The sequence below is a fragment of the Anabrus simplex genome, chromosome 14, assembly GCF_040414725.1.
Source record: "Anabrus simplex isolate iqAnaSimp1 chromosome 14, ASM4041472v1, whole genome shotgun sequence".
NCBI classification, from domain to species: Eukaryota; Metazoa; Arthropoda; class Insecta; order Orthoptera; family Tettigoniidae; genus Anabrus; species Anabrus simplex.
In genome coordinates this window covers 39551870-39578106 of record NC_090278.1, presented here as the reverse complement: position 1 = coordinate 39578106, position 26237 = coordinate 39551870, and the positions used below count along the sequence as shown (strand labels likewise).

General features: G+C 38.0%; 1 long non-coding RNA gene across 1 annotated transcript; it reads left to right on the top strand.

Annotated features, from left to right (window-relative positions):
* The first annotated feature begins 523 nt into the window (after window positions 1–523).
* LOC136885740 (uncharacterized) lies at window positions 524–4200 on the top strand. Its single transcript, XR_011018993.1, has 3 exons — window positions 524–649; window positions 3293–3391; window positions 3915–4200. It is a non-coding gene; the product is annotated as an uncharacterized lncRNA (long non-coding RNA).
* Window positions 4201–26237: the final 22037 nt, after the last annotated feature.

The following is a 26237-nucleotide window of genomic DNA, read 5'->3' as shown; positions in this document are numbered from 1 at the left end:
AATTTACGTACGTTGTTACACAATTCACTTACAAACATAAAATTAACCACCAACGTGCCACTCGAGCTACTGTTGTGCGATCCAAACAAACACAGGCCCACATCAAACACTGGCTTGAGACTGACACACTCTGCAGCTGTAGGCTGACATGTTAACATGCGCCGGGGCCGTGAAATTTTCTCTACTGAGTCCCTACCTAAGCCCCCAAGCTAGTCGTCATGCGCGCAACATGGCCAGGAACGCTAATTTAAATTTCTTAAGGTGGGAGTTACGAACGTGCTAAAGAGTAATATATAAGTAATAATAATAACAACGTAAACGTTTCCACCTTTTCAATACTAAAATATATTCACAAAATTATAAATTACATGGTACTAGTTTCGACCCATCTAGGAGTCATCATCAGCCGTATTTAATAGGACGTATATCATTTATTCACAATCACTTACTTAATGAATAGATCACGTTTGATAAAGTGAGGAAGTGTGTATTTTCACTGCTACATCTAGTACTTTGGATATTTTTCTGTTGATGGAAGATCTACGCAATGAAAGAAGACTTCTCACATGTGGGGATGATTGCACAGCTGCCTACTTCCTTACTGACTGCATGGATCTCTGTCCTGAGATGAACGCTTAACCTCCACCAGGTAACTCTTCATTACAACTTAACTCATGTCAACGCTACTGCTTGTCTCCTCATTCCATCTGATCTCCCTTAGACAATTAATGTTCTCTCTAAACTCAGATTGTAGAGTAAATTCTCAATTCAATGGACCCCAATTCAACAGACTTCAGATTTAATGGACATAATCCAAAAAATAAATACAGATAATGTAAGTAATTTTGTGAAATAATTATTGAATGGAATTCGACCAGAATACAATTTTACAGGTTTGGGAACATCTGACTTTCATGAAATTTTGAAGCAGACTGATGATAATCACAGTGGTAAAAATATTGAACAACGGCTAGATGTCTAAGAGGTGATACAGGCTAACAAATTCTAAGGTAGAAGAAGATTGCTGAAGACATTCTATGGAGCAATCAGGAAGTCATGATGATGATGACGATGATGATGTTTGTTGTTTAAAAGGGGCCTAACAGCTAGGTCATCAGCCCCTAATGGTACGAGGTGAACGAAACAAAAATTAAAACCCCAAATGTATCCACCGACTTGAACCTAAACCGAATGATGATGAAAAAATTATCATAAAACAAAAACAATCAGTGGATCCAATTCACAATGTCTTAATTACTGGAATGATAAGTATTATCTAAAAAGGTCCAAAATCCAGGTCACCGGCCCCTCATAATGGTACTAATCACTGGTAAAGCAGAACCATGGTGTTCCTCCTATCATAGTACTAATCACAGGTAATGTAGATCCATGGTATGTCACAAACAGTGGCACCACTCACAGGCAACGCAGACCCATGGTTTTACTCACATAGTGGTACTAATGATGGGCGCCAGCCAAACCTGCGGTATTTCTCACTTAGTGGCACTAATCAAAGGTAATATAGACCCATGGTGTTTCTCATAAAGTGGTACTACTCATAGCTAGCTGCCTCTATGGATCAGCGGTAGAGTGTCAGCCTCCGGATCCCAAGATAGCGGGTTCAAACCCGGCAGAGGTAGTCGGATTTTTGAAGGGCGGAAAAAAGTCCATTTGACACTCCATGTCGTACGATGTCGGCATGTAAAAGATCTCTGGTGACACATTTGGTGTTTACCCGACAAAATTCATTAAATCTCAGCCATAGACGCCCAAGAGAGTTTCGGTTTACTCGGCCTGCCATCTAGTGGGGGCCTAGAGTAAAACGGAACATCGAAATTGACGAGCAGACAGCCAGATGGCGTCAAATTGAAATGTCTGCACACGGTAGCTGAGGCCATACGATTATTATTATTATTTTACTCATAGCTAATGCAGACCTATTCTGAACACAGTGGAACTGACCGGTAGAATACACATGTTGACCATTATCATAAACAATGCCCAGACCAGTAGTTTTCTCACATAATGGTACTGCTCCTATGTAATGTAGACCCATGGTTTTCCTCACAAGGTGGTACTAGTCACAACTATCACCGACATGTGGTCTTCTGCACATAATGGTACTAATCACAAGTATTCTCATAGTTCTAATTTCATCATTCCTTCATTGACCCTTTTAGTTGCCTCTTACGACAGGCAGGGGATACCGTAGGAGTATTCTTAATCTGTGTCCTCCACCCACAGCAGAAAGTTGATGGTGATGAGAATGATGAAGAAGAAACATTTTAACTGGTCTGAATATATCGGTGGTTAGAGAAAACAATCATGGATGACATTATCTCATATGTAAGTGCCTACGTTATTTACAAACATTTCCAGCAATTTCGATCATTGATTATCAAGAAACAGTACACAAACCTATACTGATCTATGCTTCAGCAGCCTGGACGTTGACTAAGCGGAACCAAAGATACAAGCAGCTGAAATGAGGTTCTTGAGGAGCATAAAGGGAAAGACAAGACTAGATAGAATACGAAATTAGGAAATAAGGAGAAGCATGGGAGTGTGTAAACTTCAAGAAGAGATTGATATAGCAAAGCTAAAATGGTTTGGAAATATGATGAGAATGCCAGGAGAGAGAATACCAAAGAGAACATTCATGGATACAGAGACTGCAGAGGCCTAGGGGACGGCCTAGAATGAGATGGAGGAGCTCTGTTGTGGACTGTATTGCAAATAGAGGAGTCGATAGCAATAAAGTACTAGAAGAGGAGTGGTGAAAGATCAGGTACACTACCCTACCCAGAGAGAATCTGGAAAAGGGAATGGATGAAGAGAAGAAGAAAGAAGTACACAAGTGGAAAGCAATTGAAACTGGATGCTTCCATCAGGCAGATTCCACTTGAAAATACTGGTAGGGTATGTACCAACTGAAGTATATTAATACGAGAAGATATTTTATTTACTAATATTATTTACTAAGATTCACTATCTAACAGGCTTTTGAATTTTGTGGACAATCCTTCGGCTGTAATAGTCTGTTAAATCGAGAGTGTACTGTATTAGGTTTTCAAGCTTTCTGGAGTCTTTCATTTTCACAACTTTCATGGCCCCTTATTATTTGAAGGATCAGACCCCTTCCTGCTGAGACTTCACGGGGGATGGCTGTCTAATGTAGACGTCCTCTTTTTTTTCCTTAAAATATATTCACAACCAGCTCCCTTATTTTATCAACTTTTCATCTCCTTATTTCTCAAGAACTGTAATTTCATTTACTCTGTCTGTGTTCCAGGAATCCACAAGAAGGTGTATGCAGTGGCCAAAATGAGAGCGACAGTTCTACTCCTACCAGTGTGTCACATCAAGAGGAATGTCTTTAGTCAAACTGAAGGTATTCAACAAAGTAACTTGAAGACATTGATCAAATTGGAAAGGAAAAGAACAAGTGGCAAATCGAGTTGTATATAGAAAGATTGGAACATGAAAAGGAAGGCATAACAGGATAAACACAGTGGCAGGATAGTGTAGGAGAGAGAGAGAAACAAATTGAGGGGATAGAGACATTCTTTACAAATCTTCATACACTGCTCTGTTATAACCCCAGTCATATAAAAACAACAACTTGATTTCTCACTATTCGTTCCTTTCCATTACTTAAATTAACCTCAGTGGAGATTGCCCTTGTCTCCTCTTTCTGTTGTTCCCTCTTCCCTCCACTGCCTGTCCTAATATGTTTCTATCTCTATTCATGTGACTGTACAAGCTTTAGAACTCTCAAACAGCTGTGAACACAGCTTTTGATAACTTTAGTAATAAATGAGACAGATTCATATTTACATCTTAATGGATGAAGAATGGTAGAATGTGTTCATCAGTGAAGTTAGGAATAACAAATTGTCAATTGTTTGTTACAGATCAAAGAAGAAACTGCTGACCAATACGGGATGGAGTGTAGTTCCTTTGGTTTGAATGATGACAGCAACGCATGTGAAGTGAACTTGCAAATGAAGAGTGATATGTGATTTCTGTTGTGACAGTAATAGCAATAAATGTGAAGTAAATTTAAACCCACACAACTTGTAATAATTAAATATTAATAATAATCTACAACTGTTTAGAATTCTGTACTTTTCCTTTACTGTAAAACCCAGATATAATGTGTTTTACTTTACCTAGTGTAGACACAATTTCTTCAAATGAATAAAATGTTTATGTTGGTAAATACACTACAAAGTTATTATCTTCCAATGAATACATGTTAAAAAGAAATTCTTATTCATTCACACTCTAGACTAGCAGAAGGTACTCGTCGTAGTCAGGCCGACAGTTGGCGATGTCACTGATTTTTATTTGTACCCTTCATTGATATGTGACTTTTAAGCAGCAACCTGAAAACCTACCAAGAAACAGCCAAAAGCTAAATTTCTGGGAGAATCATTAGAGTTACAAAGAAAATTCATACGGCCTTCTTTGTAGAAAACTAATTTCTAAATAAACATGCTCAGCTTTCCTTGATGATAGGACTAACCATCTGATCATTATTTTGGTCTTTAGCAGATCAAACAGACGCAAGTTTTATAAATACCTACATCTTAATGACCACGATTTAGGAAACTTATATTATTTAAAAATTAGAATAGGCTTGTATTTGAACTGAATATCTGAGACATATACATACCATATAAAAACTTCAGCTCAATTGATTCAATAGTTTGGGAGTGATTGAGTGAGAAATGAAGAGACACTCTCTCCATTTTAAAAAGAGAGACAATTTCAGTAGTAAAGGCCACGGATGCTTATTTTAAAAAATGATTTTCCATATATTATTCATCCAGGTCAAAATCTTGAAACAAAACAGAGCTGAACACTTTGGAGACATATGCTCTACAGAAAAAAACACCTCAATAGAATTTAAGAGATTCACACGCAGTCTGGGATAGGAAAGGGCTAGGAGTGGGAAGGAAACAGCCGTGGCCTCAATTAAGGTACAGCCCCAGCACTTTCTTGGTGTGAAAATGGAAAACCATGGAAGACCATCTTCAGAGCTGCCGACAGTGGGATTCGAACCCACTATCTCCCTAATGCAAGCTCAGAGGTACTCGCCACTAACCGCATGGCCAACTCCTTCAGTTGAAGAGTGGAAATGTCAAACGTTCTAAGTGCCAGTTTTAAAAAATTAGTTTTATTTCACAAGTACGTTCTATGTGCTCAGGAGCATATACCTAGCCAGGTTCCAAGAGCCAATACACGGAGTAAGTAGTTCAAAGAATCTGTAACAGATAGCGCTGTTCTAAGTACCATGCTGTGCTACCATCTCTTGTTCCAAGTGCCATGCTTCTTTTTACAAGTGTTTTGTTCTGTGTATTGAGAGCGAGAAAGTATATGTGATTAGAAAGTACCTTAATAATTGGAATAAAACATTGTTTATAATGGAAGGAGAAAAGTTAAGATCGGGAAAGGTAAAACATAACCGGAGAAGAGAACAAACGAAGAAAGAAATATAGGAAAAATGTTATGAGGAGAGAAATACAAAGGCTGTTGTTCCATTAAACAACTGCCCACAAATGAGGTTAGTAATCCTTATCAACTATACAGGCCATAATGAAAATGATGTGCTATTTCAATTGAAATGGATATCAAGAATAAACTTTGAATTCTCTGATCAATATTTTATGTATTATCTGTCCTAGCGTACTTTTTAATTCTACTTCTACAATAAAGGAATTTTATGTGCATATTGTTTTAGGTGTCCTGTAGGTGCAGTTACAAGTATGCAGTTGTACCCTTTCAACGGAAGCTAAAACTTTTCAATGATTATCATGGATTAAAGAGTGAAAGCGAACAAGGAACGTACTTGTTAGGTTTAATGCAAATCACTGTCAGTTGTCAGGGGAGAATGTGAAGATTGATAGGCATTTTTTCCTAAATAAAATGCATTTAAAAAGAAGCATGGCACTTGGAACAAGAGATGGTAGCACAGCATGGAACTTAGAACAGCGCTATCTGTTACAGATTCTTTGAACTACTTACTCCATGTATTGGCTCTTTCAGACCGTGTACGCACAATTGTGCGGGTTCGTATTTTATTTATGTCTGAGCTTATTTGACGTTTTCTTGGCACTAAACCGGACTGCAGTGATTGTGCGGGACACGTAACATGTACTTAAGCTGTTTTCATTTAGTACTTGACCACCAGGGGGCAGGAAGAAGAGTTTAAAAATACAGTTCATTAGCAAGATGGCGGAAAGCAGTAGTGCCTAAAGTAAGTATTTATTTATTGCATTCATATTAAACTAGAAGCTTTACTGAATAACAGAATATAATCAAAGAAGTGTGGAAATTTGTAACAATAATGTAAATTGTGAACTTACAACATCGTACGTAATATCATGAGGTTTTGAATGTTGATACGCACATATGTGCGAATGTAAATTGTGAACTTACAACATCGTACGTAATATCATGAGGTTTTGAATGTTGATACGCACATGTGCGGGCTAGGTTTCCTTACAGGTAATGCATGCAGGAGTGCTGTCAAAAAAAGGGCTGTGAAAGCAAAACTCGGACTCTACATGAGAAATGTAATGTATAAAATTTTAATTGTTTAAAATTGTTCCACACTGTAAAATAGAACATTTGATCACGTACATATGCATATTCACATGTACTGAGTTGAATTTTTTAATTTTTTTTATTTTTTGCAAGTAGTGAATGAAGTCCTGACACGTACAATTGTGTGGATTCTGTTTTTCAGCCGATAGTTCTTATTTTGTAAAATAAGCTGTAGAAACATGTATTCGAGAGCATTTTAGTAAGTTTCTAACATTTTGACACCTCCAGATTTCTTTCAGGTCTGACGACAAGTTGCTACTGCCAAAAGGGCAGTTAAAGCAGAACTCTTCCTCAATGTAGAAAATGTAACGTTTACTTGTGTTTGGATGAAAATTTAATTGTTTTAAATTATTTCCCACTGTAAAATAGAACATGTATATTCACATGCACTGAGGTAATTTTTCTTTCTTTTAAATAGTGAATTAAGTCCTGACACGCACAATTGTGCGGGTGCTTTTTTTCAGATGTTAATTTTTATTTTGTAGAATAAACAAAAAATATATGTATTTAATAACATTTTAGTCAGTTTTTGATGTACAAACAAAAATTCTCACCGCCAGTTTTCTTTCAGATCTGAAAGGGTTAATAAGATGCAGTATTTTGTGTATAATACAATTATATAATTTCCTGCTAATCATTTATGTTATTGCTATTATTATATCCTTCTAAATCCTTAAATAAAGTGTAACAACAGGTTGAATGGCACTTGTAACTGACTTGATCATCATGTGGCATATAGAACGTTCTTGTTGTTATTGCTTTGTTTCTCCTAAACCACTGTATTTTTGGCAAAGTTTTCTAATACAAAAGAATTATGTAGTAGAAACCTGCATAAATACCTATTTTTGATGTAATAAATTAAATGCAAACAGAGATAGACAGATTTTTTCCTTCTCCTGTACAATTTAGAAACTGGCACTTAGAACGTTTCACATTTCTACTCTTCAGTTATTCAAGAGATTAATTAGAACTATGAATCAAGTGATGAGAAGGGACGAGATTACAAATGTAGTGGATAGTAAGAGGTACCTATCGACAATATACATACATCATCATTATAGACCATTATGCCTTTCAGTGTTCAGTCTGCAAGCCTCTGTGAATTTATTAAATGCCACCACAATCCTCTATTTGTAACTAGTTGTGTGTCCTCATTTAGGAGGAGTGCTGGGTGCTGTCACAAAAAGGACTGTGAAAGCAAAACTCGTACTCTACATGAGAAATGTAATGTATAAGATTTTAATTGTTTAAAATTGTTCCACACTGTAAAATAGAACATTTGATCATGTACATGTTGAATTTTTTTAATTTTTTATTTTTGCAAGTACTGAATAAAGTCCTGACACGTACAATTGTGTGGATTCTGTTTTTCAGCCGATAGTTCTTATTTTCTAAAATAAGCTGTAGAAACACCTCTTATATTTAAATCGTTAGAAACTGAGTCTAACCATCATCGTCTTGGTCTCCCTCGACTTCTCTTACCCTCCATAATAGAGTCCATTATTCTCCGAGGTAACCTGTTCTCCTCCATTCGCCTCACATGGCCCCACCACTGAACCCGGTTTATGCGTACAGCTTCATCCAATGAGTTCATTCCTAATGTAACATTTATCTCCTCATTCCGAGTACCCTCCTGCCATTGTTCCCATCTGTTTGTACCAGCAATCATTCTTGCTACTTTCATGTCTGTTACTTCTAACTTACGAATAAGATATCCTGCGTCCACCCAGCTTTCGCTCCTTTAAAGCAATGTTGGTCTGAAAACAGACCGATGAAAAGATAGTTCTATCTGGCAGCTGACTTCCTTCTTAGAGAATACTGTTGATTGCAACTGCGAGCTCGCTGCATTAGCTATACTGCACCTTGATTCAAACTCACTTATTATATTAATATCCTCGGAGAACACACATCCTAAATACTTGAAATTATCTACCTGTTCCAGCTTTACATCACCAATCTGACATTCAATTCTACTGAATTTCTTACCTACTGAGATCAATTTAGTCTTCGGAAGGCTAATTTTCATACCATACCCATTGCACATATTTTCAAGTTCTAAGATATTAGACTGCAGACTTTCAGCACAAAATTAAGACCAAGTCGTCAGCATAGGCAAGACTCCTTACTATATTTCCACCTAATTGAATCCCTCTCTGCCACTTTATACCTTTCAGCATATGATCCATGTAAACTACGAACAACAAAGGTGAAAGATTATAGCCTTGTCTAAACCTTGTAAGTACCCTGAACCAAGAACTCACTCTACCATCACTTCTCACTGCAGCCCAATTGTCAACATATATGTATGGTGAACATCTTTTCCCTCGGTACCCTGACATATACTTTTTCTAGATCTACGAAACATAAACATAACTGTCTATTCCTCTCGTAGCGTTTTTCAATTACCTGGCGCATACTGAAAATCTGATCCTGACAGCCCCTCTGTGGTCTGAAACCACACTGGTTTTCATCCAAATTCCTCTCAACCACTGATCGCACCCTCCCTTTCAATATGCCAGTGAATACTTTGCCTGGTATACTAATCAATGAGATGCCTTGATAGTTGTTGCAATCCTTCCTGTTCTCTTGCTTATAGATAGGTGCAATTACTGCTCTTGTCCAATCTGAAGGTACCTTACCAACACTCCATGCTAAACTTATTACTCTATGAAGCCATTTCATCTCTGCCTTCCCACTATACTTCACCACTTCAGGTCTAATTTCATCTATTCCTGCTGCTTTATGCCAACAGAGTTTATTTACCATCCTTTAAACTTCCTCAAGCATAATTTCACCAACTTCATTTTTTCTCCTCCCCATGAGCTCAGTTGTTTGCGACACCACCAGGAGAATTTCCTTTTACGCTGAGAAGATTTTCAAAATATTCCCTCCACCTGTCCAGTGATTCCCTGGAATCTAAGATTAGTTCACCTGAATTACCCTAAAGTTCTTTATTACTGTCCAGAAATATTTCCCTGCTGCTTAACCTAGGCTATTACCAAAACCTTCCCAAGATTTCTTTTTGGATTCAACAACTATTGGTTTTGCTCTGTTTCTTTCGTCTAAGTACAATTCTCTGTCTGGATCAGCCTTTGTTTGGAGCCATTTCTGGTAAGCCTTCTTTTTACATTCACAAGCTGCTCTCACTTTATATTTCCACCAAGATGTTCGCTTTTTTCCATCCTTACACACAGCTGTTCGTAGGTATTCCCTTGGTGTTTCTACTACAGCATCCCTTTATGCCACCCATTATCTTTCTATATCCTGAACCTACTCCACTGTTTGGAACCTCTTACTAATCATATCCATGTACTTCTGTCTAATTTCCTCATCATAGAGATTTTCTATCCTTATTCGTTTGCAGACAGATTTCACTTTCTCTGTCCAAAGCCTAGAGATATTTAGTTTGCTACAGATCAAATAGTGGTCTGTATCATCGAAAAATCCCTGGAAAGCCTGTACATTCCTAACAGATTTCTTGAATTCGAAGTTGGTTAAGATATAGTCTATTATGTATCTGGTACCCCTAGCCTCCCCTGTGTAGTAGTGAATAGCCTTATGCTTGAAGAATGTATCCGTAACTGCTAAACCCATACTAGCACAGAAGTCCAGCAAACGCTTCCCATTCCCAACAGCTTCCATATATTCCCCCCATTTACCAATCACACTTTCATATCCTTCAATTCAATGTCCAACTCTCGCATTCAAATCACCCATTAGCATCCGGCTCCATGGCTAAATGATTAGCGTGCTGGCCTTTGCTCACAGGGGTCCTCGGTTTGATTCCTGGTGGGGTCGGGAATTTTAACTGTCATTGGTTAATTTTGCTGATATGGGGACTGGGTGCATGTATCGTCTTCATCATCACTTCATCCCCATCATGACACGCAGGTTGCCTATGGGTGTCAAATCAAAAGACCTGCACATATCCTCGGACACTCGCGGCACTAAAAGCCATACGCCATTTCATTCACCCATTAGCACTATCCTATCCTTGTTGTTGACCCTGATTACGATGTCACTCAATGCTTCATAAAACTTGTCAACTTCATCGTCATCTGCACCCTCACATGGTGAATACACTAGCCAATTCTCGTCCTAATTCCTCAAACTGCCAAATCTATCCACATCATTCGCTCATTTACGTGCCTAACAGAAACTATGTTGTGTGCAATAGTATTCCTGATGAACAGCCCTACCCCACACTCTGCCCTTCCATTTTTAACACCTGTCAAGTACACTTTATAATCTCCTATCTCTTCCTTGTTATCTCCCCCATACTTAAATTTCACTTACTCCTAACACATCCAGATGCATCCTATTTGCTGACTCAGCCAGTTCTACTTTCTTCCGTAAGCTCCCTTAATACTGATAGCTCCTCATCGAATTCCATTTCGTTCACCAAGTTGTTTCCAAGGAGTCGCCCTGCCTGTCAAATGGGAGTGGGACTCTATTACTCCCATAGGTCCTCATACCTGGTTCACCAAGAGGGATGTGGGTATGATTCCCAGTTACAAATTAGAAAAATTCAGAAACAAAACTGAAACTTGTGGGGAGACACATGAACTTGATGTCTACTCAGACTATAACAGAACTGAGTGTGAGGTTAATTCATTGCAAGCTGTCCACTTTTGCAGGTTAATTCATGTTGAGCATGTTGAGGAAAACCCAAACTTAGCATTGTTGTAGGCACTTGAATTTCTTTTTACCTTAAATGTGATTTTAACTTAAATCAAGGTTTCAGCAGAAGGCAGATCTTTTCTAAAAATCTTTGCCTGTATTAACATAAAGGGCAAAACCCAAACTTAGCATTGTTGTAGGCACTTGAATTTCTTTTTTCCTTATATGGGATTTTAACTTAAATCAAAGTTTCAGCAGAAAGCAGATCTTTTCTAGAAATCTTTGCCTGTATTAACATAAACGGCACCAATATACATTATTTACCCAATGCAATGACAGCAATGAAACAAGAAGATACCTACCTTACATACTATAAAGTAGTAACAACATTTTGTATGCCACAAATAGTATAGTCCAAGATTGAAGTTGGTTAGCACTTTAATAAACTATGGCATAAAATATCCACAAAAAATTTACATACTGAAACATGAAGTTACTTTGCATGTATACATACAACACAACTTTCACAGATCCTCATCTGTAAAAATTATCAAACCATTGTTAGCAAAGTCATTTTTTCACCCAGGGAATAGCAAAGAGTTGTTTGCTGCCTTCTTCTTCCTCCTCCTCTTCTTCTTCTTCTTCGTCTTCTTCTTCTTCTCCTTCTCCTTCTCCTGACTTTGCCTTTATTAACATAAATGGCACCAATAAACATTAGTTACCCAATGACAGCATGAAACAAGAAAGTACCAACCCAACATACTTTAAAGTACAGTAGTAACAAATATTATTAATTTCACTGCTCTTGGGTGGGGCTGTGGACCACCCACTTCTTGCACCTCCCTGGAAATACAAGAGATGTACATCACTTCTGGGTTACTCCTTAGAGTTTTGTTCTGATCCACTTCGACACTAGGCTATTATTGCGCTGAGATCTCCACACCCAAAGGCATTTTACTTCTAACTGCCAGGTTTCAATGGGCACCCCTAACCTGTTGAACAATGGGGCATTCGCCAGGGCTGTATATTGTCACCCCAGCTTTTTAATGTTTATGGTGAGTACATCATGAGAACTGCATTGGCTGGATGGACTGGTGGATTTCCTATTGGTGGCAGAAAGTTAGATGACACTGTATTGATTGCCATGGATGAGGCAGAAATGATAGAGATTTTAGACCGTGTTAGAACTGAGAGCATCAGTTTGGGTTTGCAGATCAACATGCAAAAGACAAAAATTATGGTAGTTGATAGGCCTGGCAAGCTGAACGAACTCAGTGCCTTCTGCAAAATGGAAATGGTTTCAGAAATGTTGTAATGTTGTACCTGGTTGCCATTATAACTAGCAACAACACCTGTGAAATAGAGATCAGGAGAAGGATTGCCATGGCCAAGAATATCATATCTCAGTTATCTCATATTTGGAAGGATCACTCCATTTCTGTAAAGCTAAGGATGAGATTAGTACAGACACTGGTATTCTCTGTCTTTCTCTATGGTGCTGAAATGTAGACTTTACGAGCTTCAGATTTGAATAAGATCAACTCATTCGAGATGTGGTGCTGGAGAAGAATGCTTTGCATTCCTTGGACAGCATTTCGAACCAACAGATCCATCCTCAAGGAGCTGAACATCAGTACCAGGTTATCAGCAAAATGTCAACAGAGGATTCTCCAATTCTTTGGTCATATTATGCGTCGTGGAGAAGGAAGCCTTGAAAAGCACATAATCTTGGGGAACATGCCTGGAAAGAGAGAGCGTGGGCGAACACTTACATGCAGGACAGATGGCAAAAAACATGCAACAAAGACATTGTTCATATAATCTACCCGTATAGCAGAAGACTGTGGAGGATGGAAACGGGTACAAAGAAATATCTTCAGAGTTCATGATCCTCAGGATTGAGGGACCAATATAGAGACAGATACACGTTGTATGTATATACTGTATGTGGGCATCAAAAACAAAGATCTGCAACAGAAGAGCTGAGCATGTCCTCAGATACTCACAGCTCTAAAAGCCATGCAGTAAATAAATACAAATTTATCAATAAATTTCAAATTTTTTCCTCATACTTTGTGTGTTGTATTTATCTCATATTTGGAACCATATACAAATGTCAAAAGTAGGTTCAGCTCAAATTTTGTCTGTCTGTCTGTCTGTCTGTCTGTCTGTCCTGACATCAGCTCAACAGAATTTCTCTAACTCGCTATTTAGATCTAGCAATCTAGTACTGCCAAACCCTCAGTGTGGACCATCACTGGTTTGGCATCTTCAGGCACTTGTTCGAGTACAAGTGATAGCATAATGCTGATGATGTGGCAATTATTGCATGAAATGAAAGAGCTCTTGAAGAGAAAGCATGGGGCTTAGGGCTAGAAGTGAATATAAATAAAACAAAGACGGGAGATACAGATGCAGCAAGAGGAAGGACCACAGTGAGAATACATGGAAAGGAATACCAAAGAGTTACAACTTTCAAATATCTAGTCTCAATAATAAATGGACACAATAAAACCTCTGTGGAAATACAGAAAAAGATAACAAGTGGGAATCGACGCTTTTATGCCTTGCAAAATATGTTTAATTCCAGCAATGTCAGTTGGAATACGAAAATAAAAATATACACAACATTACGGTGATGTATGGCTCAGAATGCTGGGTGATGACTACTAGTCCAGAGAATGACAGAAACTGTCAAAAAATACTTTATAGGAAAACTGGAAGGAAGAAGAAGGAGAGGAAGGCCCAGGAAGAGATGGACTGATGATGTTGAGGATGACCTTAGAAAGATGGGAGTTAAATGCTGGAGAAGGAAAGCCGAGGACCGGGACGAATGGAGGCAGGTGATTAAGGAGGCCAAGGACCTACATGGACTGTAGTACTGACCATACAATTTCAGAATATTTGCAAAAGAAAAGCCCAGGCAAAAAGGAAATTATTGTTCCTGTCATATCCCTGAATATTGACCATCCTTCCTGGGACACCATGTATAGGATGGCAGGAGATTCTTGCAGCTTCCATTTACAGATCATTCTAGCTACATATTCTAGCTCCTCCTAAGAAGCTTCCTTACTGCAAGCCTCAGTGATTAGCCAGTGTATGTTCAGCTCTCTAATGGCTCCAAACACATTGTTGCTTCTTACCAGCATTGTGGCCTTGACAGAACCCCCCTGCACTTTTGGCCCTCATCGTCACAATAGTAATATGGCTTTAACTACTGTGGGAAGCTATTTTGATTTGATGCCATTTGTGCTTGTCAGTTTTGATGTTCCGTTTTACTCTATTAGATGGCATAAATACCAGAACTGTGTTGGGTGACCTATGCCTGAGTTTGAATTAATTTTGTCTGGTAAACACCAAACATATCACCAGAGATCTTCTGCATGCCAACATCTCAATGACATGGAATGCCAAATGAACATTCCTTCCAAACATCCAACTACCTCTACTTGGTTTAAACCCACAATCTTGGAAATCAGAGGCTGACACTCTGCTACTTACCCACAGAGGGAGTTAAAAGAGTTCTCATCTTATTATGAAGGAACTTGTCAAAAATAATGCCATTATGTAAGTTATTTCTACCCTTGGGTCATACAGCTGCATTGAGTTCAAAACCATTCCTCACGTATTATGGTTCTGTCTTAAGAGAAAGCTGATGAAAATCACCCACTATTCTATATGCTGGAAGGCTTCATAGACAACATTACCCAGAAGTATGTGAAGAAGTCAGATACCTCACCAAAGGCAGATCAGCACCATGAGCTAACATTATAGTGACCGACGGAGCTCCGAATGTGAGATTTAATGACAATGAACACCAACCAAAACAACATCTGTGATGAGGAAAGGGCCTTCTAAAAACTATGCTGTGAAGACCTTAAAAACTGATACAGAAATCAAAAATTGGAGGAGTTTGGTCTGATAGATGCTAGAATGGTTAGGTCTAAAGTAATTTGGAACTTCTTGAGGAAGATAAGAAAACCTGAATTCACCATCCAGGCTATAGCAGACTCATTGCTAAAACACTCATTAGCAAATGTCAGACATCACCTGTATGCCATGACATGACTGTACCTAAAATTTCAGTAAAGTAAAGGACTGGAAATCCAACCTACCCAGTCACTTCGTACCACATATCATTAACCTGCTCCCTATAAAAATAGTAAAATATAGAAAGAATTAATAGAATGAAAATTATGAAACACAGTCCCATGATTATCGCTCTGTGTAACTGATAAAGAGCCAAACAGTTTTTCCCTAATAGGAATGGCTTTCTGTTGGATTCTTTCTCTAGAATGGTAAACTGTTCAATTAATCCCATTGTTACAAACTTTCTATTCTGTTGTCATGGTTGTGTGATTGAGTTCTCATTGCAGGCTATTGAGAGGACTGAACATCTCAACCTGTATTACTATAATTAGTGTTGAAAAATACCTACAGAGAAGAATTTCTGAGAATAATCATTCAAAACTTCATCATCATCATCATTTAACTATCTCCGGATTCCCAGGTGTGGTGTATGAGCGCTCGCCACTTCTCAGGTACCATTCTTCTTCCTGTACTTGGTTCCAATCCACTCCTCTATGTTCTAGATCTTGTTTGACTTGTTTGATCCATCTCCTTCAAGGTCTACCTCTAGGTCTTTTGCCGTCTAAGGTTTTCTCCAACCATTCCTCAGCTACTGAGCATGAATCCATTCTCATTACATGGCCATACTATTTCAATCTTGATCTGATTATGGTATCACATAACGATTCTCTTATTTGAATCTTGGTGAACCCTCTCATTGCGGACCTTATCTTTCCTGATTCTTTGTAGAAATGTCCAGAGGAATTTCATTTCTGCAGCTTGGAGTCTACTTTTATTATCTCTGATTGTGATGATACAAGTTTCAAGGCCATAGGTTGTTATGAGCAAGAAGTAAGTTTGATAAAGTGTTTGTTTCACTAGTATTGGAATCTGGCTGTCCTGGACAAGGCTTTTAACTTGATGGTAAAGGACAGCACCTCTTTGAACTCTGTTTGTGATTTCAGCATTTAATCGGTTATCTTCAGTCAGGACACTACCGAGGTATTGAAAGTGGTTAACTTCTTGCAATTTCTGTCCGTCTACTGTGATATTTGCTCCTGACTTTTGTCTGTTGAATATCATAACAACTGTTTTCTTAAAGCTGATGTTAAGTCCAAATTCCTTAAAATGACAATCCCAAGCATTAATTTTCCCTTGAACTTCTTCCTCATTACCTCCCCAAATCACTACATCATCTGCAAATGAAATGCCTTGAATGCACTGTTCTTGCTGTGCTGTTTCACTCTTTTTCATTATCTCGTCCTACACTGTGATGAATAGTAAAAGTGACAAAGCACTGCCTTGTTGCACTCATTTACTTGTTACAAACCCATTGGAATAGCCATTTCCTATCCTTACACAGCTCTGGCAGTGTTTGTACAACATTTTTACTTCACTGATGAGAGATACTGGGATGTTTCTCCTTCTCAAGCAATCCCAAAGTTTACTTCAGTATTCTGTCATAGGCTTTCTCTAAGTCCAGAAAGACAAAGATGACATTTTTTCCCTTTTTCCATTATCATCCTAACAGCAAAAATGAGATCTGTTTTTGATCTGTTACATTGAAACCCATATTGTTCTTTCTCAAGCTGTGGTTCAATGATCTTTCGTAATCTTTTCTCTATCACTTTCTCCATCAACTAAAGTCCATGAGACAGGAGTGTGACTCCTCAATACTGCAAGAACACAACAAGAGAAGGTTCAAGCTAGAAATGACTTTAATGAACTTAACAAAATAGTGAAGAGGAGATTTTGACGTGACAAACGAGCATTCATCAATAATCTTGCAACACAAGCTGAGACGGCAGCACAAAACAATGATAGTAAGACCCTTTACCACATTACCAAGAGACTAACAGGAAAGTTTTCTAGATCTGACAAGCCAGTGAAAGCCAAAGATGGGAAATTATTGTCCACACAAAAAGAACAGCTAGAAAGATGGAGAGAACACTTTCTGGAGATTTTGAATCGTGAAACAATCGAGGAAGAAGAGACAGAGGTGATGACCGTAGAAGAGCAGGAAGATGTTGCTATCAGTACAGAACCACCATTAAGAACAGAGAAGATTATCATCGCCGTAAGACCTATCTGTGTTGGTGCGACGTAAAACAACTAGCAAAAAAAAAAAAAAAGAACAGAGATCCAAAGGGCCATTAAACAACTAAAGAATGGCAAAGCAGCAGGTATGAACAATATCACATCAAAGGCCTTAAAAGTGGATGTGGGTACTTCAGTCGAGATTCTGTTCCCACTTTTCAAGATGATTTGGGAAGAAGAGAAGATCTCCACAGATTGGAAGAAAGGATTGTTGATTAAGCTTCTGAAGAAAGGAGATTTATTAGAATGCGATAACTGGAGAGGAATTACCCTCCTTTCGATACCAAGTAAGGTACTCTCACAAATAATTTTAGAAAGGATCAAAAAGCAAGTTAACTCAAGGCTGAGGAAAGTACAAGCAGGATTTAGAGAAGGTTACTCCTGTACAGACCAGGTCAACACACTGCGCATAATTATAGAACAATCCACGGAGCTGCAGTCGTCACTGTATCTACTATTTGTAGACTTTGAAAAGGCATTTGATAATGTAATGAGGAAGAAGATGTGGAAAGCCATGAAAGAGCTTGGGATTCCAAAGAAAATAATAAAGATAACCCAAGAAATGTATGAGAACTACACTTGCCAAGTTTTACATCAGGGGATGTTGTCTGAGCCCATCCCAGTAAACACAGGAGTTAAGCAAGGATGTTTGCTGTCACCAATACTGTTTCTAATGGTGCTGGATCCTATGATGAAGAAGGCAATGAATCGCCAAAGAGGAATTCAATGGGGACTGACAGGCAGGTTGGAGGACTTGGACTTTGCGGATGACTTGTGTTTGCTAGCCAACAGTTTTAAGGATATGGAAGCAAAGCTGAATGATTTAAAAACTGAAACATCAGAGGTGGGATTGAAGATAAATGGAAAGAAAACCAAGGAGATGCACTATAATAACCGAAACTAGGCACTATTATTTTTAGGAAACCAAGAGATCGAACAAGTCAACCAGTTTTGCTACCTGGGAAGTATAGTCACCCCTGAGGGAGGAACTATAGAGGATATAGGAAATAGAATAAATAAGGCTAAAGGAGCATTTGCAATGCTGAGACCAATCTGGAAATCAAGGGAACTTAACACCTATACCAAACTACGCATCTTCAATACAAATGTCAAGTCAGTACTGCTCTATGGGTGTGAAACATGGAAGACTAACAAACAACTGATTAGCAGACTTCAAACATTTGTGAACAGAATTTTTTTTTTTTTTTTTTTTTTTTTTTTTTTTTTTTTTTTTTTTTTTTTTGCTTTACGTCGCACCGACACAGATAGGTCTTATGGCGACGATGGGATAGGAAAGGCCTAGGAGTGGGAAGGAATCGGCCGTGGCCTTAATTAAGGTACAGCCCCAGTATTTGAACAGAAGTTTGAGGAATATCCTGAGGATATTGTGGCCACAAGTAATCTCCAATGAAGAACTGTGGAAAAAAAAACCATCAAACACCCACTGATATTGAGATGCGTCATAGGAAATGGAAGTGATCGGGCATACATTACAGCGAGATAAAGACAACATAGCAAGACAAGCCCTGGAATGGAACCCACAAGGTAGCAGGAGAAGAGGCAGACCAAGAAACACATGGAGGAGGAGTGTAATAGCAGAAGGGATGGAGAAAGGAGGGAAGACCTGGACAGAGATCAGGACGATGGCGCAGAACAGAGTCCGGTGGCGGAAGTTCATTGATGCCCTATGCTCCACTTAGGAGATACAGGAAATAAGTCAAGTAAGTCATACATAAAGGATGATGCAGATTCCGTCAGTACTATAATAGTATGTAGACCTTCAATATTCTTTGAAGCTTGATACACATTTTCTAATGGTAATTATATGTTTATGAATTGTTGATAAATCAAGACATTTCTATTCCAGCTGTTCCTTACTCATTCGGAAGTGTGGCTCTTGCAAAAAGGAATATAATGTGATGGAAATTTAATATAATACAGACCAAGAAGATATGATTCTTCAGAAAATTTGCTGTTTGGAGGACGATAATGAATAATTCTATGTGCAGTTTAGTGGTGGTGACCTTGTGTAAGATATTAATATTCTCAGTAAGCTGTGTGTGAACTTATAAAAAGTAGATGAAAATGTTGCCATTGATGCTTTCACAGCCCATACTTGCTTTTGGGCTTATGCCGTGTCAAGACATTTCTAGATGGAAATGATCTTGAAATGACTGTGTGATGAAGTGGATGGAGCATACTGTAAATGACACCACAAAATAAAAGTGTCAATATTTGGGTCTTATAACAGATAAACATTTAAGCTAGTAGAGCATGTTGATTACATTGCAAAAAAGATAGCTCCAGCAAGATTAAGATATATAGTCCGTAGGAAAGTTCTACTTACAGTATATTACTCACTCATTCACAGTCACTTACAGTACCTAAACATAAATCACTCAGTGTTTTCATCTTGTCCACAGAAAATACACTCCATGTCGCTGCTTCTCATGTGGACGACACTAGCACATGCACCGTCTGTGCTTGCTACTTCCCACTCACTCTACCAGAGCAGCATTTGATCGATCTAATGCTGGCTGTATTACAAGATTCAAACTTACTGTCTGCCAGTTTTGGACTTCCAGATCCAAATACTTTTCTGTAAACAGAATGTTGTGCATTACTTCTCAATCTGCCCTCGTAAGAAAAACTTTTTGACAATAAGGACGTAATGTTAACTAGAAAGGAAATTACAGGGATAATTTTGTAGTTGATAGGAGTATATAAGACTAAAGTCATAAGACAAGAAAATAAGACAAATAAATTCATTTTAAGCGATAAATTTATGGACTGCAACTAAATAAAAAACGTCATAGGAAAGTATGTACAGCAGATGGGAAAGAGCAAGGTAAAACTGAAAGTGAACTTTATTCTCTTGTTAAGTTAATAAACAGAAAATGGAGGAGACAAGAGGGAACAATAATATTATCAGAGAAATGTGCGAAATAAATCTAAGGATGGTGATGATGAATGAGATAATAGTAAAGATTTACTTGAGGAGGTATCCTAGACTGGCTTAGTTAAAGTTGAGGAAATAGTGGAGGTGTTAAGTTTGCATAATTATTAATGATATATTCAAGAAGGATTTATGAGATACTGGTATTCTTCTTATTGGGAAAGGTAATGGATCAGTAACCTCTTTTCTTCTGCCACTCTTCTCTTGACTCCTTCCTTCACTTTCTGTGTCCATTTTCTACTTGGCCTACCTTTTGGTATCTTTCCATTCAACATTCATTCCAATATTGCCCTTGGAAATCTTGTTACTTAGAAAGTTTTGACTTGGCCGTCACATTTTGGCACTTTTCTCTCATTTTATCCTGTAGTTTCTCTATTCCTAACATGTACCATATCTCTGTGCACTCTACATGATCCTTCCTTTGCTTTTTGTAGCATTGTTTACAAATATTTCATCTCAGTTCTATCTTCTCATCTTAGCGAATCCTTTATTTTCATTTTGTGGCCGTTGCCTTTCTTTGGCCAATACCTTCATTTTTTGAAGTGTCAGATCCCTTCCATTTCTCTCTCTGATTAGTGTTCATAGAGAAAGGTTACCCAGTACAATAATCACCACTATCATCTGATTTCTTCATGCTTCTGTATTTTATTTTATTTTTACATGTTCATTAACTTCTTTCATCACAATAAAAAACAACTTTGGTGACCGCACACTGCCTTTGTGCTCACCTGTCTTCAATTCAGACTACTTTGTCACTCCAAGCCCTGTCTTCACCCTTATAATGGAACTTTATACATGTTTCATCCTTTGTACTTCTGATGAATTGTGACAAGACCTTTTATTTAAATTGAGAATCTTCCTACACTAAGTAGAACTCAGGACTTTCAAGATTCCATCTTGAGTTAAATAATTATGTTATGTTAAAGTGTCATTCTAATTGGGACTGTCATATTTACAGAGAAACTCTATATGTGGTTTGACTTTTGTATAACATTTCATTTATGACAAAACTTTTTATTTATTTGAGAATCTTATAGTTTTAAGTCGAACTCAATACTTTCAAAGTTCTAAATTGAGTGAAAAGAATTATGTTGTGTTAAGTGTTGTTCTAATCGTGACTTCAAGATTTTGAAATTGTGATTATTTGAAGTTTTCTCCAGATACTTTTAGGGGCATCCTAAGTCCCATATTAAGAGTGTTTATATGTGCATTCATATAATGATGATACGTTGATTTACGATTGCCTGTTCTCATATTTGGCTGAAGATGATGCTCATGAGCATCAAAACTAGTTCCAAGTAAATGTTATAACTTATTTAGTTTAATATTAGTATTGAAAAGGTGGATTTTTAATTTTACTTATCTATCACTCATTTTGTTCATAGTGCTCTCTACACTCTTTTTCTTGCTACACTACCATAAGATTCCTGGATATTGATAAATACCTTCTTCTTTTTCTTTGAGTGTGGTGGTGGGTGGGGGGTGTTGGAGCAGTGTGGAATACCTCCGTTGTATCAGATCAAATGTGTCCGGAGAGCTACCAGTACTTGAAAATGTCTTCTAGGTGTTCCTTGGGTATACTGCCCAAAAATGGACATTAATATGGAGTGGTCGCACGCTTGGCCTTTATTACAGCTAAAGCTCTTTGGAAAGCACCCCAAATGTTAAATGTTTCAGGAGGAATGGTGATGTGGTTCCTTAGGGTCGAGAGTGAAGTTGCTCTTCTATTTCATCGCAGGGGTGTTCAACAGAATGGATATCGGGGCTTGGATTGGCTAGTCCATTTCTAGAACCTTACTGTGCACAAACCACTCACAAATAAACTCTGGTTCATGTAAGGGAGCATTATCATTCTGAAACACACAGTGTTTAGCATAAAAAATCAATGTGGGTAGAAAAGAACAGACAATGACAAATATGAAAAGCCAAAAGAACGAAAATATCCACATCTTCATACACTGCACAGACTCTCTCCTCATCAGTCCTTGATGAGCTCTTTCCTGCATCACAGCTTCATCAGGAGGGCTGGCTTCAATACCATACCTGCCAACTTTCAAAAAGAGAAATCCGGAAGATCCTAAAGCGGAAAATTTTTAACAACACGCGCATGCATCGCAAAGTCTTGAGACATAATGGAAAAGGATGGCAAGATGGGAGATTACAAGCAATACTAATACAAGTCAAATATATGTTATGATCACCCCTGAAATTATATAGGCCTACTTATACAAAGTTACATCTTGATGAGTGTTCTTCTGTTTCCACTTAACACTGGGAATACTTTCCGTGATTGCATAAAACAGGGAAATTAAGCAGAACATGCCTCCCTAAAAGACTGATAGTATCGTTTCTTAGTTGAACTTGTTTAGGAACATCTCAGTGAATAAAGTAGCAGTTGAGGTCAAACAGGTGACACAAACATAGTGATAATCGATGTGATTGTCGATACATTTACCGGTCTAATTTCAAACACTGCATCTCGTATTAACAGCTACTATCGAAAGTCAAACAAATCCGATTTGATCGCAGAAAGCGAAACCAAACGCGGATATTCAAAATCCGTACAATAACGTTGTTCGTCCGTACAATCGTAACACACACTCAAAATCCATACAATTTATGGAAAAACCGGAATACTTGGCAGGTTTGCAGTAATCTTTGAGGGCATCATTACAGATCGCCATTTGCGATGTGAGAAGTGTAGGATAAGAAGAAAGCTGGAAGAAACCCCCCTCTTCCCACTCTGAACTTTCATTGTATTCATCTATTATGTATTCCTCTGAATGTTTCTTTCACATACAGCCACCAGCAAAAGGAGTGGAACATTTATAATTTTTCTCAAAATTTGTGATTCGTTGTATAAGTACAGTATTTACTCGCCTATAACAACCCTTTTCTTTCCTAATTTTCAACTTCAAAATAGAGGAGGGTATAATATGTGAAAAGCAGAAAAAGGAATGTCTAGTGTCTTTAAAACAGCACACAAAATAGTTACTGTACTGAGATACTTCATCATCATCAGTTGTCCACTCCAGTTGCCCGGGTGTGGTTTACGAGCACTCTCCACTTCTGTCTGTCCATGTACCACTCTTCTCTCAAGACAACATCCCAGCTGATTCCTCTTGTTCCTATGTCCTCTTTCACTTGGTCCAGCCACCTCTTCCTAGGTCTTCCTACTGGTCGTTTTCCGGCCACGACTGTGTGTAGCCATTGTTTTGCTGTCCTTCCATCGTCCATTCGTTTGACATGCCCAAACCATTTCAAACGGGCCCTTGTCACTTTTTCATTCAGGGATGGGTACACACCAGCTTGCTCCCTTATTCTTTCATTCCTTACCCTATCCCTTTTTGTCTTCTGTACCATAGTTCGTAGGAACTTCATTTCTGCGGCTTGTAGTTTGCTGTCCACTTGTTGGGTTGTTGTGCAGGTTTCTAGGCCATATGTTATTATGGGGGTGAAGTATGATTGGAATAGAATCTGCTTTGATCTTAAGGGAACTTGTTCGTTCCAGAGGAGGTTCCGAACTTGATGGTAAAACTGAGCTGATTTTTGAATGCGGTTGTTAATCTCATGCTGTATTCTGTTATCACTTGAAATGATGCACCCAAGATATTTATATTGGTCTACTGTTTCCAGTTGTGTACCTTCCAGCATTATTTTTCCTTTCTTCTTCTGCCTGTTGACAGACATAGTAACAGTTTTCGATTTATTTATTGTTAATCCGTGTGCTTTCAAATGTTCATTCCAGGTGTTCAGCCTCTCTTGGACTTCCTTCTCTGTACTGTATTTCCCCAAATTACTACATCATCTGCAAATGCAAATGCATTGATGTCCATATTGTTCTTCTGGTTAATTTATTTCATGACTTCATCCATGACAGTGATAAAAAGTAATGGTGAAGGGTACTGCCTTGTTGCACTCCTTTAGTGGTTTGGAACCAATCAGAATTACCGTTTCCTATCTGTACGCAACTGCAGCAGTCTTCGTAAAGCATTTTAACTTTCTGGATAAGCCCTTTGGGTACATTCTTCTTTCTTAAACATTCCCATATAGTCTTAATTGGAACACTATCAAATGCTTTTTCGAGATCCAAAAACACTAGTGTTAAGTCTTTGCCCTTCTCCCAATGCTTTTCTAACAGTATTCTAAGTGCAAATATGAGATCGGTAGTTGATCGGTGTTCTCTGAATCCATATTGTTCTTCCTGTAGTTGTGGTTCTATTATTTTCCTTAGCCTTTTTTCAAGTATTTTCTCAAATATTTTCAAACCATGAGACAATAAAGTGATCCCTCTATAATTGCTACATTTCTTCCGGCTTCCTTTTTTGAAGAGAGGTATTATTATTCCCTTTTTCCAATCATCTGGGACTTTCCTATCCTTCCATATTGCATTAATTACTCTATGAAGCCACTGTATTCCTATTGCACCAGTTGCTTTGATCATATCTGCACTGACTTCATCAAATCCTGTAGATCTTTCTTTTGGCATACTATTAAGGGCCGTCTCTACTTCCTTCCATGTTGGCGGACTCTCTTGGTCAGGCTCATCATTGCAGCTTAAACTGACCTGCGTGGTTACATCATTGGAGTCTTTCCCAGTACTGTTGTATAAATTATCAAAATAGGATTTCATGATCTTCCTTATTTCTGTCTCCTCCCGAACTATGTTACCATCTGGTTCCTCTATTGCTGTTATGTATTCATTGTCTCTTCTGAGATACTTATTTACACAAAAAGTGATATTAACACATTTTAATACTTTTGTATCAGTTCCCTCCTGCATTAAAAGAATATTCACAACCACGTCCCTTATTTTATCAACTTTTCAGCTCCTTATTTCTCAATAACTGTAGTTTTATTTCCTGTATCTGTGTTCCAGGAATCCACAAGAAGGCACATGCAGTGACCAAAATGAGAACAACAGTTCTGCTTCTACCGGTGTGTCAAATCAAGAGGAATGTTTTTACAGTCAAAGTGAAGGTATTCAACAAAGTCAATTGAAGACATTCAACAAGTTTGAAAGGAAAAAAACAAGGGGTAAATCAAGTCATACATAGAAAGATCGGAACATGAAAAGGAAGACGTAATACACAGTGGCAAAGTAGGAATGTTTTTACAGTCAAAGTGAAGGTATTCAACAAAGTCAATTGAAGACATTCAACAAGTTTGAAAGGAAAAAAACAAGGGGTAAATCAAGTCATACATAGAAAGATCGGAACATGAAAAGGAAGACGTAATACACAGTGGCAAAGTAGTGTAGGAGAGGGAGCAACAAAGAGAGGAGATAAGGACTAATGTGAAAACACAAAAGGATATATCTTTATGCACTGGTCTGTTATAACTCTAGTAATGTATGCATCCAGGGTTGAATTTAACTACTGCAATGCTCCTGGGGCCAAATAATTTTTTGCCCCACTTCCTTAAACTTGATAAGACAAAATTGCAATTAGTATTATTTTTACATAATGAATAAAGTAATACAGTAGAAGGCCTCCAAGGTAAAATATCAAACATTAATACCATTATAATAATAATAATAATAATAATAATAATAATAATAATAATAATAATAATAATAATAATAATAATAATAATAATAATTTTGTGTGGCTATTTCTAGCCGGGTGCAGCCCTTGTAAGGCAGACCCTCCGATGAGAGTGGGTGGCATCTGCCATGTGCAGGTAACTGCGTATTGTTGTGGTGGAGGATAGTGTTATGTGTGGTGTGTGAGTTTCAGGGATGTTGGGGACAGCACAAAACACCCAGCCCCACCGAGCCACTGGAATTAACCAATGAAGATTAAAATCCCTGACTTGGCTGGGAATCAAATCCGGGACCCTCTAAACTGAAGGCCAGTACACTGACCATTCAGACAATGAGTTG